The sequence below is a fragment of the Balaenoptera borealis genome (genome assembly GCF_965194805.1).
Source record: "Balaenoptera borealis genome assembly, chromosome: 8".
NCBI lineage: Eukaryota > Metazoa > Chordata > Mammalia > Artiodactyla > Balaenopteridae > Balaenoptera > Balaenoptera borealis.
The window spans coordinates 115,985,375-116,001,130 of NC_138865.1; the positions used below are offsets into that span (position 1 = coordinate 115,985,375).

General features: G+C 54.7%; 1 long non-coding RNA gene across 2 annotated transcripts; it reads left to right on the forward strand.

The window, feature by feature from the left end:
• The first annotated feature begins 1,427 nt into the window (after positions 1-1,427).
• On the forward strand, positions 1,428-15,354 carry LOC309633872. Of its 2 annotated transcripts, XR_014247728.1 has the most exons (4): positions 1,428-4,410; positions 7,426-7,622; positions 12,901-13,267; positions 15,105-15,354. It is a non-coding gene; the product is annotated as an uncharacterized lncRNA (long non-coding RNA). The 2 variants fall into 2 exon arrangements; XR_014247729.1 differs by lacking the exon at positions 1,428-4,410 and having other exon boundaries at positions 7,143-7,622.
• The last annotated feature ends 402 nt before the right edge of the window (positions 15,355-15,756 follow it).

A 15,756-nucleotide genomic window follows, 5' to 3' on the forward strand; every position in this document is an offset into this window, starting at 1 on the left:
GCATGACCCCCGATTTCTCCGCCATCCTGCCAACACCAGCTGAGTGTCATCAGCCCTGAGTTGGCTCCTTGGCTCTAGCACTTGAGCAAGTCATCAGATTCATGAAGCCTCAGTTTTCTCCTCCATAAAATGGGGCTAATGATAGTCCAACCCTCCCTGGCTGCTCTGAGATCATCTGGGAATACTCTTAGCTCAGTGAGTGTTGAGGGTTCGAACGGGAGTGGCTGCCGATGGCTGTTTTGTTTTATCTGCTGCATGTTGTTCTAAATTTTCAGCCCGGCCTCCTGCCTTCCAGCCCGCAGGAAGTGTTCAGTCTGGGGCCTGGGGCTCAGGGGCCCTGTCCCACACAACCCTTTGTGTGCCGGGCAGAGGTTGCAGTGTGGAGGGACAGGGGGACGGGGCCTGTAAGAGCTGAGTCTGCGCCCCCCACGGCAGGGGCTGGTGCTTTGAGCCCCTCCTCAGCTCAGACACAGGCCCCTGGGTACTGGGAGGTTGTTCTGCTTGCGGGCCTGGCTTTGTCCCCAGATTGGCAGCTGACCAAGGAAAGGAGAGACAGAGGTTCGAGGGAGGGCCAAGAGGGGGAGGAGAGGGACGGGGAACAATGGTTCCGGAGCCCAGGAGCCCTGCCCGCTCTTCCTTCTTGATGATGGGGGAGCCGTCACATCACTGTGAGCAGGGGAGGGGGTGGGCCGGAGGACTCCGGACTAAAGGAGCATCCGTCAGGACTTGGTCCCCAAAGTCACCATTCCAGCTCCGACAGTGAAACCCTCCTTTCTCTGGCTGTGCCTCCTTCCTCCCCATCACACCTGTACTTCTCCCTGACTTTCCATTTGTTTCTAAACCTTCAGCTCCTCGATGGAAGGCACTTGCTCTTATTCCCTGCTGTGTCCCTGGTACCGGTGCGTTGAGGAGTGACTAATAGTTGTCGAATGAATGAGAGAGCAAGTGAAAGAATGACTCATTGGGTGGCCAGGGGTCAGCGTGGCTCTTTCTAGATGATCAGACTCAGTGGTGCCAGAGCGCAGACGCTGCTGGGCCCTGGGTCTCCTTGAAGGCCATAGTTAGCCCCGCGGGGGATGGAACAGCCTGGTGCTTTAGGGCACAGCTGTGGAGTCAGCCCTGGGTTCAAGTTCTGACACTTAAGGTAGAGAAAGGGGGAAGCGCTGGGGGGCTGTTCCTCACCCTCTGTGGGCCTGGGCCAGCCCTCTCCTGGTGTCCACTGGGGTCACAGCCCCCACTCACATTTCAGGTTTGTCGGTCATTGCTACCTCGATGTGCTTCTGGGTCCCCAGGGCTGCTTGCCTGGTGAGGCAAGGGCTCCTCACTCCCTCCTTTGGTTTATTTCCCCGTTTCACCAGCTTGCCTCCTCTTTGGGGCTGGTCTCTGTGGGCACTCGGCCCCCTGGCCGTGCCTGGTGCTGCCGGTCTAGCCCTCTCCCCTCCCCACCCTCCCAACACAAGAGCCTTTGCATCTGCTCTTCCCTCTGCTGGGAATGCCATTCCTCTTGCTCTTGGCTTGGCTGCTTCTGAGATGTCAGCCCCAACCACTCTACAGTGTGTGGCCTGATTACTCTCCTGAAAAAGCACACTGCTGCTCCGCTCCGTTGCACTTAGCATGATCTGTGAGCATCTTGTCACGGTGTTTCTCTTTGCTCGTCACCTGCCCGTCTCCTCCTTAGAAAGTCAGCTCCATGCCGGTTGGGCCAGGGTCTGGCTTGCTTGCCGTTGCCTCCCCAGTGCCTGCACAGTGCGTAGCATGAAAGAATCACTGCATTACCAGACCTTAGAGCGAGGTTTCGCATGCAGTGCAGACAACAGTGAATGAATGGACAAACAGATGAGCTTACGATGGGACAAATAAGAGGATGGGCTTTGGAATTAGACGGCCTGAGTTTGTACCCTCACCAGCTCCCACCCTTGGGCAAATCGCCTCTCTGCGCCTTAGTTTCCTCATCTGTAAAATGGGGATAACAGTAGTGATTACCTTGTAGTATGGTTGTGTGGATTTATTATTATTTTTTTATTGAAGTATAGTTGATTTGCAGTATCTTGTTAGTTTTAGGTGTACAGTGCAGTGATTCAGTAATACATATATATATATTCTTTTTTTTTTAATTAATTAATTTATTTTTTGGCTGCGTTGGGTCTTCATTGCTGCTCGTGGGCTTTCTCTAGTTGCGGCGAGTGGGGGCTACTCTTTGTTGCAGTGCGCAGGCTTCTCATTGCAGTGTCTTCTCTTGTTGCAGAGCATGGGCTCTAGGTGCGTGGGCTTCAGTAGTTGTGGCACGCAGGCTTCAGTAGTTGTGGCTCGTGGGCTGTAGAGCGCAGGCTCAGTAGTTGTGACGCACGGGCTTAGTTGCTCCGTGGCATGTGGGATCTTCCTGGACCAGGGCTCGAACCTGTATCCCCTGCATTGGCAGGTGGATTCTTAACCACTGCGCCACCAGGGAAGCCCTATATATATAATATATATATTATATATATATAATATATATACAGTATATATAATATATATTATATATAATATATATATAATATATATATTATTTATATATATATTCTTTTTCAGATTCTTTTCCCTTATAGGTTTTACAAAATATTGAGTAGAGTTCCCTGTGCTATGCAGTAGGTCCTTGTTGGTTATCTATTTTATATATAGTAGTGTGTATATGTTAATCCTAACCTCCTAATTTATCCCTCCCCGCCCCTTTCCCCTTTAGTAATCATAAATTTGTTTTCTATGTCTGTGAGCCTCTTTCTGTTGTGTGGATTAAAAGACAACATCTGATAACTCTAAGTGCACAATATGTGAGTATCAAATAGGCTTTTCCGACATACCATGTCCAAATGCCAACTCTTGATTCCACCCCCCGCCACCACCGCTCCCCCCGCACTTCTCCTGTAGTCTTCTTCCATCTCAGGAAATGGTACCTCCCACCTTTTGTGACACTGCAGTCATCCTTGACGTTTTTCTTTCTTCTACGCCCACATCCAGTCCTTTGGCCAATCCTGATGGCTCTACTTGAAATAAACCCTGAATCCAGCCATTTCTATCTCTCCCACTGTTGCTGTCCCCAACCAGGCCATCACCGACTCTCACCAGGACTCCATCAGCTCCCAACTTCTCCAGCTTCTCTCTGGCTCCTTCAGGCTGTGATCCACTCAGACACCAGAGAGATTCTTTAAAAATGCAAATTAGCCCCTGGCTTGCTGTCCCCGCCCCCCCATTGGCTTCAGGTATACCTAGAGAAAAGCTGAGCACCCCCCTTCCCAGGAGACCTGCACGTGCTGCGCCCCCCAGCCCTCAGGGCACCAGGATGTACGTCCTCAGGGCCTTTGCACTTGCTGTTCCTCTGCCCAGGACCACTCCTCCCGGCTTTGCACAGGGCTCACTCCCTCCCTTCACCCAAGTCTCAGTCCATTGTCACCTCCTCACCGCCCTGACCTCCCTTTCCAAATTCCAGCCCTTTTGTTCTCTGGCGTAGCCCCTCACCCTGTTTTCTTTCTGACTTGTCTTGCTCTCTGGCTCTTGTATTGCCCTGTTTCTTTGTCTCTTTCTTCCCTAGCACGTGAGCTGCCCAAACTCAGGAACTGTGTCTTTGCTGTCTGCTGCCTCCTGGTGCCTGGGACAGTGCCTGACAAGAACATGTGCTTGTTGATTGCCATGATGGGACAAATGAATGAGTGGGTGCTATTAAGATCATTCTTGCTCTGCAAAAGCTGGAGAGAGATAAGTTGAGGAGGGAGTTAATGTGATTGTGTCTCATAAGAGAAAATCCAGTGGCCTGACCCTGCCTGTCTTCTGCCAGAGACCAGTGGGCTTTCTGTGGTCAGGGCTCAGTCTGCCTGCTGCGATGGTTACCAGGCGCCACGGGCTCCGGAAGAAAGGCAAGGCCAGTCTGACTCTGCTATTCTACTCAGCTTGTCACACATGTTCCCTGAGTGGCCCAGGTGGCCGCCCCCACCTTGTCTTGGCTCCATTGTGCCCGCGGGAGAGAGGAGGGAGAGGCTGGGGGTTCTGTAAAACTGTCCCCGCTCAATCCGCACATGTTGAGGACCAACTCACGCGTCAGCAGCCCACGGTCCCTGCCCTCAGGGAGGTTTCTGGCAGCTGGGAGGGGCCAGGAGACCAGCACCGGCTTAGCTGTGTATAAAAATAGCATGCACTCTACCGTGGGAGGGAGGACGCAGGCCCCCGGGGGAGCCAGTGGGAGCGCTCTCCTGCCCCTCCTTCCTGCTGCACACTCGCCGGATGCAACCCCCTGGCCTGAGGCGGCTGGGCTCCTACTTCCGCGGCGCTGGAATCCCAGATTCTCAGCACCCTGGAGCGAAGCAGCGTCTTCTGTAACAGCAGGCCCAACCCGAGGCCAAGGCCAAGAGGTTAAAAGGTTTGCTGGAGGCCTCGCAGCAGGTATGGCAGCGCTTCCGGAAGGGTGTCTGGCTCTTCCCATGGCGCTAACTTGGCAGTGATGTCCTGGAATCATCTTATTTCTCTACTCCTTCAGCTGGACACTCCAACCCAGCTCCTCACTGCAGAGAACACTCCTGAGCTCCAGAAAGCCTTGGGAACTGACCACAGCTCCCTAAGGAGCTCCTGCAGACTTTGGGGGGTCCAGGGCTGAGGCCTATTACCTTCACCGTCACTATCACTCTCATCTCCATCACCACCATCAACTCCATCACTACCACCGTTAGGGGGTGAACTGTGTCCCCCCAAAAGATATGTTGAAGTCCTAACTCCCCAGTACCTGAGAATGTGACCTTATTTGGAGATAGGGTCTTTACAGAGGTAATCAAATTAGGATGAGGTCAGTAGGGTGGGACCTAATCCAATAAGACTGCTGTCCTTATAAAAAGGGGAAATGTCGACACAGAGACAGATACACACAGAGGGAAGACAATGTGAAGGGAGAATGCCATGTGAAGACAGAGGATTGGAGGATTGGGGTGATGCGTCTACAAGCCAAGGGATGCCTGAGCTACCAGAAGCCAGGAGAGAGGCCGGGGATGGTTCCTTCCCTAGAACCCAGTTTGTGATACTTTGTTAGGCAGTCACTATCAGCATCACCTTCACCACCATCATCATCACTGTGGCATCGAAGCCAGCATCGCCACTGTATTAGTTTCCTGTGGCTGCATAACAAATCACCACAAACCTGGTGGCTTAAAACAAGATTATTCTCTCTGAGTTCTGCAGGCCAGAAAGCCGAAATCAAGGTGCCAGCAGGGCTGTGTTCCCTCCCGAGACTCTGGGAAGAATCCTTCCTTTCTATTCCAATTTCTGGTGGCTCCAGGTGTTCCTCGGCTTGTGGCTGCATCGGTCCCATCTCTGCCTCAGCCTGCACACGGCCTTCTCCTCTTCTGTGTCCTTGCCTTCTGTCTCCTATAAGGACACTTGTGATGACATTGAGGCCCACCTGGGTAATCTAGGATGATCGGATCTCAATATCCTTAACATCTACAAAGAACCTTTCTCCAAATAAGGTCACATTCACAGGTTCCAGGGATGAGGATGGGGACATATCTTTTGCGGGGGCCACCATTCAACCCACTACAACAACCAGCATCACCACTGCCAACAGCATCATTGCCAACATCAGTTAAGTACTAGTATGTACCAGGCCTTAGTCCAGGTGCTTTTCCTGTACCATCTCTTTTATTCCTTAAGACAAAGGTAGGGCGGGTACTGTTATTATCCCCATTTAACACATGAGGAAATTGAGGCTCAGAGAGAAGAATTCACTTGTCTAAGGTCTCCCTTAAAACCCAGGCAGTCTGACTTCAGTGCCTCCTGCCTCACCATAGTTGTCCTGCCCCACCCCCACCCTGTTCCCGAACTTCTGATCGTACAGATAATTCCATGGAAGAATCAGAGTGGGGCAATGAGCACCCGAATGGGAGGCAAGGCCCCTGGGTTCTGGTCTAGGTTCTGCCACTAGTTAGTAGTAGTCAGGTCTCTTCCCCTCTCTGGGCCTCAGTTTGCCCATCTGTAAAACAGGAAAGCAGTTGGTGTGGATAATCTCCAAGATCCTCCCAGCTCTGAAGTTCTGTGATGCTGGGTGTCATCTGACAACTCAGTTCTATTCAAACGCTGCCCATGGGTACAACTCTCACACCAGCTCAACTCTCTAAACCTGCTACCTACTGCCAGAGATGGGTTTGCTTGGAAGGCTGGCGGCAAGGGCTGGTGATAGAGATGGGAAGGGTGGTGCTGTTTTCCCACCTTTCCCTCTGCCTTTCCACACCACCAGGCTGGCAGCAAGCTGCTGAGGAAGGACTAGGGGGAGCGGGTACAGTCTTCTCTTGCAGCTCAAGACTTTTGATTCATACGTTCAGGGAGGGCTCTGAAGCTGAGAGCTCTGCGTGGATGCTGGGAACAGAGCTGAAGATAACTTGATTTTGCTGCCACACCCCAGGCCTTAGTGGGGAACTGGCCCTCACGCTAGACTCCAGAGTATGCAGAAACCATCCTGGGGCCAAAAAAGCCCTTGTTGATCATCTAAGGCCAAGAGACTGGGAGAGGCTGCAGTGACCAAACCCCAAGCCTCCTGCCCTTGGAAGGGGAAAAAAAAAAACACAAAACAGCCTGAGGAGAGTCTCTGAAAGTTCAGTTTCCAAACCTGGTCTGTTCATTAGGGGTCGTTTGTTTATAAGTATAAACATTTTTTTAAAGTCCTTTTTATAGTATGAACTCAGGCCTTTTTCCTCTGGCTTTTTCCTCTGCTTCTCTGTCCAGAGCACAACTGTGCATTTCAGCTAATAATTATTCAAGAGTGGGGAGTTAAGTTAGGGACAGAATTGCAAACTTTAATTAGCAGGTGAGATTAACATCCCAGCAGGGACTTCGGGGGTGGGGCATCCTTCAGGCCCATCTGATCCCCTTGGACACACCCCAGACAAACCCCCCCAAGTTGAGGGCTCCCGGTGGGGTAAGCCGGAGTCAGACCAGCCAGGGTTTACACCCGCCGAGTTAATCTCCCCTCGCCGGGCCTCCAGCTGAGCCTCGCCCTCTTCCAAGGCCCTGAGTCCAAGCACTGGCTCTGCTCCCCTGCCTCTGCTGGTTTTGTCCCCGCAGGTGTTTGAGCAGAATGAAAACTGGCTGTGTGACCCTGGGCCAGTTGCTCACCCTCTCAGGGTACAGGAGTCTAAGTGGGGCGGTTTGTTGGAAGCCAAGCCCCAGGCCGGTGGAGGAATTCGGCCCTCCTCCCGGGCACACCCAGGGCTCACGCGCCGCCAGCCTGCCCTTGCTGGGTTCAGACAAGGCTGAGAATTTTCTGGTCTTTATCTGGTTTAGTTTTGAGTGCTTCCAGCGGCAGCGGGGCCGTTCCACCACAGTCCCCAGGAAATTGGTCCACGTAGGACGGAGCCTTCCCGAGAATGAAGTCATCTGTTCCTTTTTTATTTTTTGTTGCCTTTTCTCCTTCAGCACGAGTCACCCGGCCTCTGCAGTCTCTCCCCGCGAAAACACGGCCCGCGAGGGGGTCAGCCGGGCTGGCTGGGGGAAGGAGCGAGGAGAGAACCCCACAGGCCGGGGCTGCCCGGGGCGCCCCCTCGCCGCCCCAGATCTTTGCCCAGCGCCCGCCTCCCATTCCCACCCGCGACTTCCCCGGGACCGCCCGAAAGGTGAGCTCCCGGTAGGCTGCCCGCGCTCCGGCGCGGCCAGCTCGGCAAACAATAACAGTAAATAACGCTCCCTTGTCAACGTAATAAAAACGGAAACGGTTACAATGTTTCTTAATAGGCGTCCCCCATCAATCTCCCTCCCTCTCTAGCTCCCCGGCCGCGGGCACCGGCAGGGCGGGGCGGGGCTGGGAGGAGGGGAAAACGGGGCGCGCGGGAGGGGGCCCCGTGCCGGAGGGGGAGAACGCCGGGGGGAGAGCGGGAGCACAGCAAGTGAGAGACGAGGGGGCGCGGGCGACCGGGGTCACGCGCGCCAGCCGAGCCGGGAAGCGGCCGCGGTGAGTAACAGCGTTGCCATGGCGACGTGGCCGCGAGGAACAGGAAGCGGCAGAAATAGCAGCCGCCGCGGCCAGCGCGCCCGGCCCCTCCCCCCGCGAGCCCGTTGCCACGGAGACCGGCCGGAGCGAGGCTGCGCGGGCGGCGGCGGCCTCCTGCGCCCCGGCCCGCGCATGCGCCCCGGGCCGACCCCCGCGCGACGGCCGCGGGAGTAACCAGCCCCGGCGCCGCCGGGACCCCAAACCTGCCTGACCGCCGGGCTTGGGTGGAAAAAAAAAAAAAAAAGCAAAAGTGTTTGCTGTTTGCCTTTGTAAAGCAGCCCCGCCTTTGTTCCTGGCGGATTCGCTGGTTTCCAGGCGTTGAAGGCGGGGTGCCGAGGGGGAGGGACACGTCAGCCAGCGGTCCCAAATGTTTTCTGAGCGCTAGGCGCTGGGTCGCGTGCGGGACGCCGAGGGGACGCGGTACACCGGCCCTGCCCTCCCGGAGGCCCGGCCTGGGATGGTCTAACTAGGCCCCGGGGCTGACCTTGGCTGCCTGAAGCCCTCTCTGAGCCTGACCTCCCCATCGGGAGAGGGGGGACTTTTTCCAGGTGATGCCCAGAGGTCCCCCCACCTCTGTGTTGCCTGCTCCCTTTCCCCTCATATCACCTTCCCCAGATTCTAACCCGCAGAGATCACAGAGGGAGAAATAAAATCCTGCCAAGCCCCAGGCTCCCTCTCCACTCTCTGTTCACCAGAAAACTATGAACAGTCCGCCCCCTGCCCCTCACCCCACCAAAAAAAAAAAAGTTGAGGGAAACCTAAATGTTTCATAAACAAAAGCCACTCGGCAACAACTTGTTTATGTGGAAGCCTGGCTGCAGCCTTGCACGTCTGAGGCAGCGTGTGTGTGTGTGTGTGTGTGTTGGGGGGAGGGAGGGGACATGAACATCTCTGAGGCTGTTTGTGCAGGATTTTTTTCTCTCCAGATTTTGTTTGTTTTTAATAAGGGTCAGAGGTCTGGGCTTCTGTGAGGAAGGAGGAAGGGTCATCTTGGATGGACAGGCCAGGAGGTCCCAGGAGGACAAGTCAGGGGGCCTGTGTGCTGGGGCGGAGGCCAGAAGCCAGAGCCTCCCCATCTGGCACAGCTCCTGGCAGGCAGGGGGGTGTCAGTGGGTGCCAGGCTTTCTGGGCTGCTCCCCAGGGTATGGCCCCAGCGAGGGCCCAGGCCAAGGACTCGAACCTGTCTCCCCTGGCCAGGACCTCTGTCATTTCTCCAGCCCCTGCCCTGGCCACATTGGCCAAAAGAGAAGGCAAGCAGAGCAGCCCAGGTCTCTGAGGTTTTCTATAATGGAAATGAGAAGCTTTTGTTTTTTGTATGGGGCTGACTTAGATTTTCAGCATCCAGGCTGACCAGATGGGAATGTAGGGAGCGCGTGTGCACGCAGAGGGGGACTTGCTGCTTCAAGTCTCCTCCCCACCCCACCACCATCCAGCCTCCTTCCCCGGTGTGGCCTTGTGCAGGCTGATGGGTTTCTGGCCACTCAGCGTGGGCAGAGCTAAGGAGAGTGGGAGGGGCTGGAGTGATGTTCCTTGCCCCCTCTTCCCTCCCTCTTTTGATATGCGGGAGAGGGGCCCCAGCCCTGAAGGGGAGGCTTGACTGATGATCAGAACACTTCAGGTCCACCATGGCCGACTTACCATCATACTTATCCCTCGTCTTCTTGGAGGATGAAAGAAATACATGGAAGGGAGCTAGGAGCAGTTGGTACAATAAAGACAAGCTGCCGCCTCTGTTCAGAGGGCAGTAGCATGTGCAGGGCTTCAGAACCAGTCCTGGTGGTGAACAGCCTTGGCCCCCCCCAAAGCTTGTAGCTCTGGACAATAAGGACAATGCAGTGCCTACCTCGAAAGTTGTGACGGTTCCATTAAGTTATGCATAAAAGCTCTTAGCACGGCGCCAGGCACAGAGTAGGTGCTCAGAACATGGCAGCTCTTATTGGAGCTGGAAGAGGTTTACCACTCTCCCTGGTATGACTCAGGATTGCCGCCTTGGGCCCTGAGGTCCATCTTTGGCACAGGCTCTGCCACCAACCAACTATACAATCTGAGGCAAGTCACTTACCTTCTTGAGGCCTCAGTCTTCCCATCTGGCAAATGGGAAGATAATAATCACAACAACCACTGATGGGGAACTTACTCTGTGCCAGGCACTACCCCAAGGTCTGTGCATTTCTTTATCTAATTTAGCCTTCAAACAACCCTGAGAGGTTAGTACCGTGGTGATCCCAGTTTCACAGGTGAGCGGACAGAGCCTTAGAGAGGTGAAATCACTTGCTGGGGATTACCCAGCTAGAAGGTGGTCCAGAACGCAAAGTTGGTCAGATTGTCCTGCACCCCGAGATCAAGCTTTGGGTTGTTTGTATTACTACCGTTCTCCCCACCTTCCTGCTCATCCTCTGACCTTTTCTGTGGCTCGGACCCCAGCCCTCCTTCTGCATCTGCACCCTGGGCTTCAGCCATTCTGGCTCTCCTGAGACTGGTAGGGACCCAGCCCTTTCGGTGGGAGATACCCTCAGGGGTACATCTGCTTTAGGAGAGCCAGGTGGGCCCCACACAGGCCCTGCGGTCAACCTGGCAGCTCACACCAGTTCTCCCACTGTTTTTGTCCCTCCCTGCTATATTTATACGGAAGTGTTGGGGTCCCTTATACTTCCAGGTGGACGTGTGGCATCCAGATGGTGCCGTTAATCGAGCTGGAAGCCATAAATCTCCGTTACTGTCCCAGCTCCTCCTCCCCTCTGCTGTGCTGTCACTTCAAGGCACTGGTGGGAGAGGCACCCCACCAGCCCCGCCCACCCGCCCCAGGCTTTGTTCCCACTCTGTAGCCAGGCAGGAAATGGCCCAGTTGTGGCGTCCACTGCCTCCATGTGAATCCTGGCCCTGTCCCTTCCAGGCAGCGAGGCTTTGGCCAAGCACTTAATCATCCCGGTACCCTCAGTTTCCTCTTCCATAAACTCAGGATGGTCACAGCACCTGCCTGTCCCACCAGATGGCCGATGTGTAATGAGCGCTCCTCCCTGCCCAGCTCCCAGAAGGTCCTCAGGATGTCACTGGTTGTAGCGAGCGCTTACTCCGTGCTGGGTGATGTCATGCATTAGCTCAATGAATTGTCAAACAAGCACTTTATTACCCCATTTTACAGGTGAGAAAGCTGCGATGCACGAGAAGGGAAGTGAGTTGCCCAAGGCCACATAGCCAATTAGCAGGGGAACTGGGATTAAACCAGGCAGGTCTGTGTGGCTCTAAAGTCCCTGATGTAACCCCAGGTTCCTGGCCCTCCCCACTGGAGCCCCTGTGGGGCTCTCCACCAAAGTCTGCAGTGACAACATCGTTAGCCCTGCTCAGAGCTGCTTCTATAACCCAGGCATGAGAGGACCTGGGTTAATAGGTCCTTAATGAAGCCAGAAGAGACATCTGTATCTTCCCGGGGCAGGGACCAAGGAGCCAGGTGCAGTAGACGGGTCCTAATGAAAATGCTGGGGAGGGGGAGGGGCCATGGGCGAACTGCCTGCTCTTGTGTCAAAGTCAGTCCTCTCACCCTGAGTCACTGGATGCCTCCCATGTAGGGGACAGTCACCCATCACTCATTCCACCCTTTCTTTCTTCCTTTTATCCATCCAGTCACCCACCCACCCATCCACCCGCCCTTCCATCCATCCATCCATCCATCCACATATCCTTCCTCCCTCCCATCCTTCTCTCCATCCTTCCACCAACCCATCCATCCACCTACTCATTCACTCACTTCCTTCCTCCCTCCCACTCTCCCTCCCACTCTTCGTTCGTTCCTTCCTTCCTTCCTTCGTTCCTTCCTTCCCTCCTTTCCTCCTTCCTTACATTCATCCATTGTTTATTGAGCACCCATCTTAAGCCAAACCTTACATTAGGTGCCTAGGGTCCCTCCCTTCGAGGGCCTCAAATTCTAAAAAAGACATAAACAACTAACTATGCACGCACAGGATGCCAGGAGATGAGAGGGCATCGTGGGGACTCTGACACTGGGCTCTGCAGACCCACCTCAGCCAAACTCTCTGGGTGACCTTGGGCAGGTCACCCCCCCCCCAGAGGGCCACTCTCTCCCAACCTGTACAAATAAGGGCCCTGTGATCTCCCCTATTCTGCAATTCTAAAATTCTAAGCAGGATGAGGAAACTCCTAATTAACTTGTTCCCACCCTAGTCCCTAGGACCTGCCCTCAACACCCTTCAAGTCCCCAGATGGAGGCCCGGGTCTACTTTAACTGACCCAGAGAATGAAAGACAAGCTGGGGCTGGGGGGCTGGGGGGCTGGGGCAAAGTGCTGGACCAGGAGGCAGGAGACCAGGTGACGTGTGGCCAAGGGAGATGACTTCCCAGGTGGTCCCTCAAGTCGGTTGAAGAGCCTTAGAGGACTCAGGGAACCTCAGATGTTGGGGTCATTGCTATTATTGTTATGGTCACGTTGTTACAATGAAGGGAGCTGGTCTCGGGGGACTGGCTTTGGGAGGTGTTATTCATTCAACAGTCACCGTTTATTCACTCACTCACTCAACAAATGTTTATCACTGTGACCTGTGCTGTGTACTGGGCCCCTGGCCAGGTGCTGGGACAGATACAAGATCAGACTAGACCTAAAATCTAGGAAGAGTGGTGAACAGGTGTCACCTTGGTTGCCAACTCCACAGTTGGTAAAGCCTGTGTTGAGAAGCCTGTGTTGAGAAGGATTGTGAGGCTTATAGGGAAAGAGTGCTGTGATCAATTAGTCATGTCTGCCATGAGCACAGAAAGGGAAGCAAGACCAGTGTATTTGCCAGTCTTAACACTGAAGAACAGGAAGAACCTCAGACAGGAGACCCTTTTGACTGTGACTAGCCTGGTACACAAACTTGGACAAGTCATTGACCTACTGCCTGCCTCTTTTTACAGATGCTGATAGGAGACTCTGCAGTTTTAGAGACAGAAGGAGCTAGAGCAGGACAGCCCAGCCTTCCTGTTTGAACTCCTCCTGCTCTGGGTGGACGTGAGGATCAAATGTGATATTCCCCTACATGAAAACACAAGGCTGTCAGTAAATGCATGGCGGGGTGGGAGACCAGGAGCCCAGCAAAGCCGGTCCCCAGCTGCTCTGCTGACTGTCCTTGTCTGGAACTCAGCTTCTCCACGTGCACAATAAGGAGGACAGACAGGGTAAATCCTGAAGAGTTTCCCAAATCTGCTGTCGTCTGATGTCTGTAATGCTGAGGCCCTTGGCAGGGGTTGGGGTGAGGGAGAGAATGAAAGAGAACCTCTGGAGGTAAGATGGTGGAAAGGAACTCTCCAGTACTCTTGGCAGTGTCCGAGACCCTACCCCTCCGAGGGCAGCTGGAGGCTGGGAAGGAAGTGGGGAAGGGGCGTGGGGCTGCTACAGCACCCGAGGGGAGGCCACCTCTGCTGGGTTCGTTCTGAGGGTTGTTCAGCTCCACTGTGGGTCACTTCCCAGGTGTACCCCATAGATGCCATCCCTGAGCGAGGAAGGAAAGAGGGAAGAGAGTGGGCAATGTGGGGACCCAGGAAGGGTTGGAGGGGCTGAGAGCCCTGACTGGTGGGAGTCTGTGTCCCTGGCAGTGATGGCCCCCCGGCCCCAGGGAGAGTGAGCTGGGGACAGAAGACTCAGGCCAAACCCCGGTGTTCAGCAAAGAGCAGAAGAAAGACAGGGGCAGATCCCTGGAAGGCCTGGAGCCACCAGTGGACCTCGAAAACAGACCTGCCGAGTCTGCACAAGCCTGACTCGGGGTTTTGGAGCATCAAGACTGTATGACCCACCCACTCCCCTTTAAAATCCCTCGTGGTTCCCAGCTGCGTTAAGGTGAAGTCCGAACTCCTTAGAGGCGGCACATGCTGCTGGGTGAGAACTGGGAGCCTGGATCCAAGTCCCAGACCAGCCACTGTCAGATGTGTGACCACCAGCCACTTACCTAACCTCTCTGGGCCTCAGTTACCTCATCTGTCCATGGGGATGATAATAGTATTCACGTAATGGGATTGCTGGAGGAGTCAGTGAGCCTCAGTGCTTGCGATGGGCTTAGCGTGGTGCTGGACACATGATAACTGTTCGATAGCAGATGGCATTGTTGTCATTATTGACTCGAAGACTTGGCAGAGCATGGCACAGAAGGCCTTGACCGCATGAAGCCAGGTCTGCCTCTCCTGTCTCATCAGCTCCAGCCACTGGACTCCACTCCGACTGCACCGAGCTGCTCTGTCCTCCCAGCACGCCATGTTCTTTCATGTTAGGCCGCTGGGCCTTTGCTCGTGCTGTGCCCTCTGCCAGGAGCGCCCTTTCCTCTCCACGCTGCTCTCAGACCCCAGTCAGTTGTCAGTTGCTCTGGGAACCACCCTCCCGGCGAGTTGCTCGGCATCCTCTATGCATTCAGAGTTTCGTGCACACGCGGCCCCGTGGCCATTGCCCATGTGGCGTCCGTGTTTCCCTCCCACCTGACTCTCCTGCTGCAGCCCGTCCCCAAGCTGTGAGCACTCACAGCAGACGCAGACCCCTCCCCGCTCCTGCGCCTCTTCTCCCTTATCAAAGAGAAGCAGGATGCCTGAGCGCCTCTCTGATGATTCCCATGGGAGAAGTTTCTATGAAATGCTGGGGCCTCCAAGTTAGAGCTCAGCACGAGGGGGAGGGTCAGAGGGCCCCCCCCTACCCGCCCTCCCACCCCAGCCCCTGCACCTCTCCTAGCCCCTCCCCTGCTTATCTCCACTGCCTTCTACTCCTGGCCTGGGCAGAGCGACTGATCTCCGGGATTGAGTGGGGAATGGAGAACAGGGGGTAGATGGGCAACAGATACCCACCCAGGTCCTACTGGAGCTGCTGGGGTCAGAGAGGACGCCCCCTCACTGCCCCGTGAGCTGTCTGCAGTGCGGGGGCAGCCGGGCGGGGGGTGCTCTGTGGCCAGCCCTGGCTGGGCTCTTGTCCCCACTGTTCTCACTGTGTCCCTGTCTGGCCACTAGGCCTCTTTCTGCCGAGGGCCTCTGCAGGATGCTCAAATTGAACGAAGTCCATTTGGCAGATGAGAGAGCTGAGGCCCAGGGAGAGAAAGGGGTGTGTCTGAGGTGACAGGGTGAACCCAGTGTTTTTTTTTCTGTAGCTCACTGCCCTGCCAGGAGAGGAGAAGACCTACAGACCTTGGCTTTGACCTTGAGGAAATGGAAAAACTTGGACCTTAAAGACAGATTTCCATGGCTAAGACATGGGCAGGCTGTGTGACCTTGGGCACGTTACCTAACCTCTCTGAACCTCATGTGCTAGTGAGGATTCAGTGAGCTGACAACTGTACAGGGCCTAAAAGGCCTCCTGGCATGGACTAATCTCTCAGTAAACCGGTGCTTTCTTTTTTTTTTTTTAAATAAGTTTTTTTTTTTTTTTTAATTTTATTTATTTATTTATTTATTTTTGGCTGTGTTGGGTCTTCGTTTCTGTGCGAGGGCTTTCTCCAGTTGCGGCAAGTGGGGGCCACTCTTCATCGCGGTGCGCAGGCCTCTCACTGTCGCAGCCTCCAGACGCGCAGGCTCAGTAGCTGTGGCTCATGGGCTTAGTTGCTCCGCGGCATGTGGGATCTTCCCAGACCAGGGCTCGAACCCGTGTCCCCTGCATTGGCAGGCAGATTCTTAACCACTGCACCACCAGGGAAGCCCCGGTGCTTTCTTATGATTCAGGAGCAGGTAAGCCTCACCTTGAACAAATGCAGCCGACGAAATTTGTTTTTATTAGACGTGGTCATTCCCCTGCCCTTTTTTATG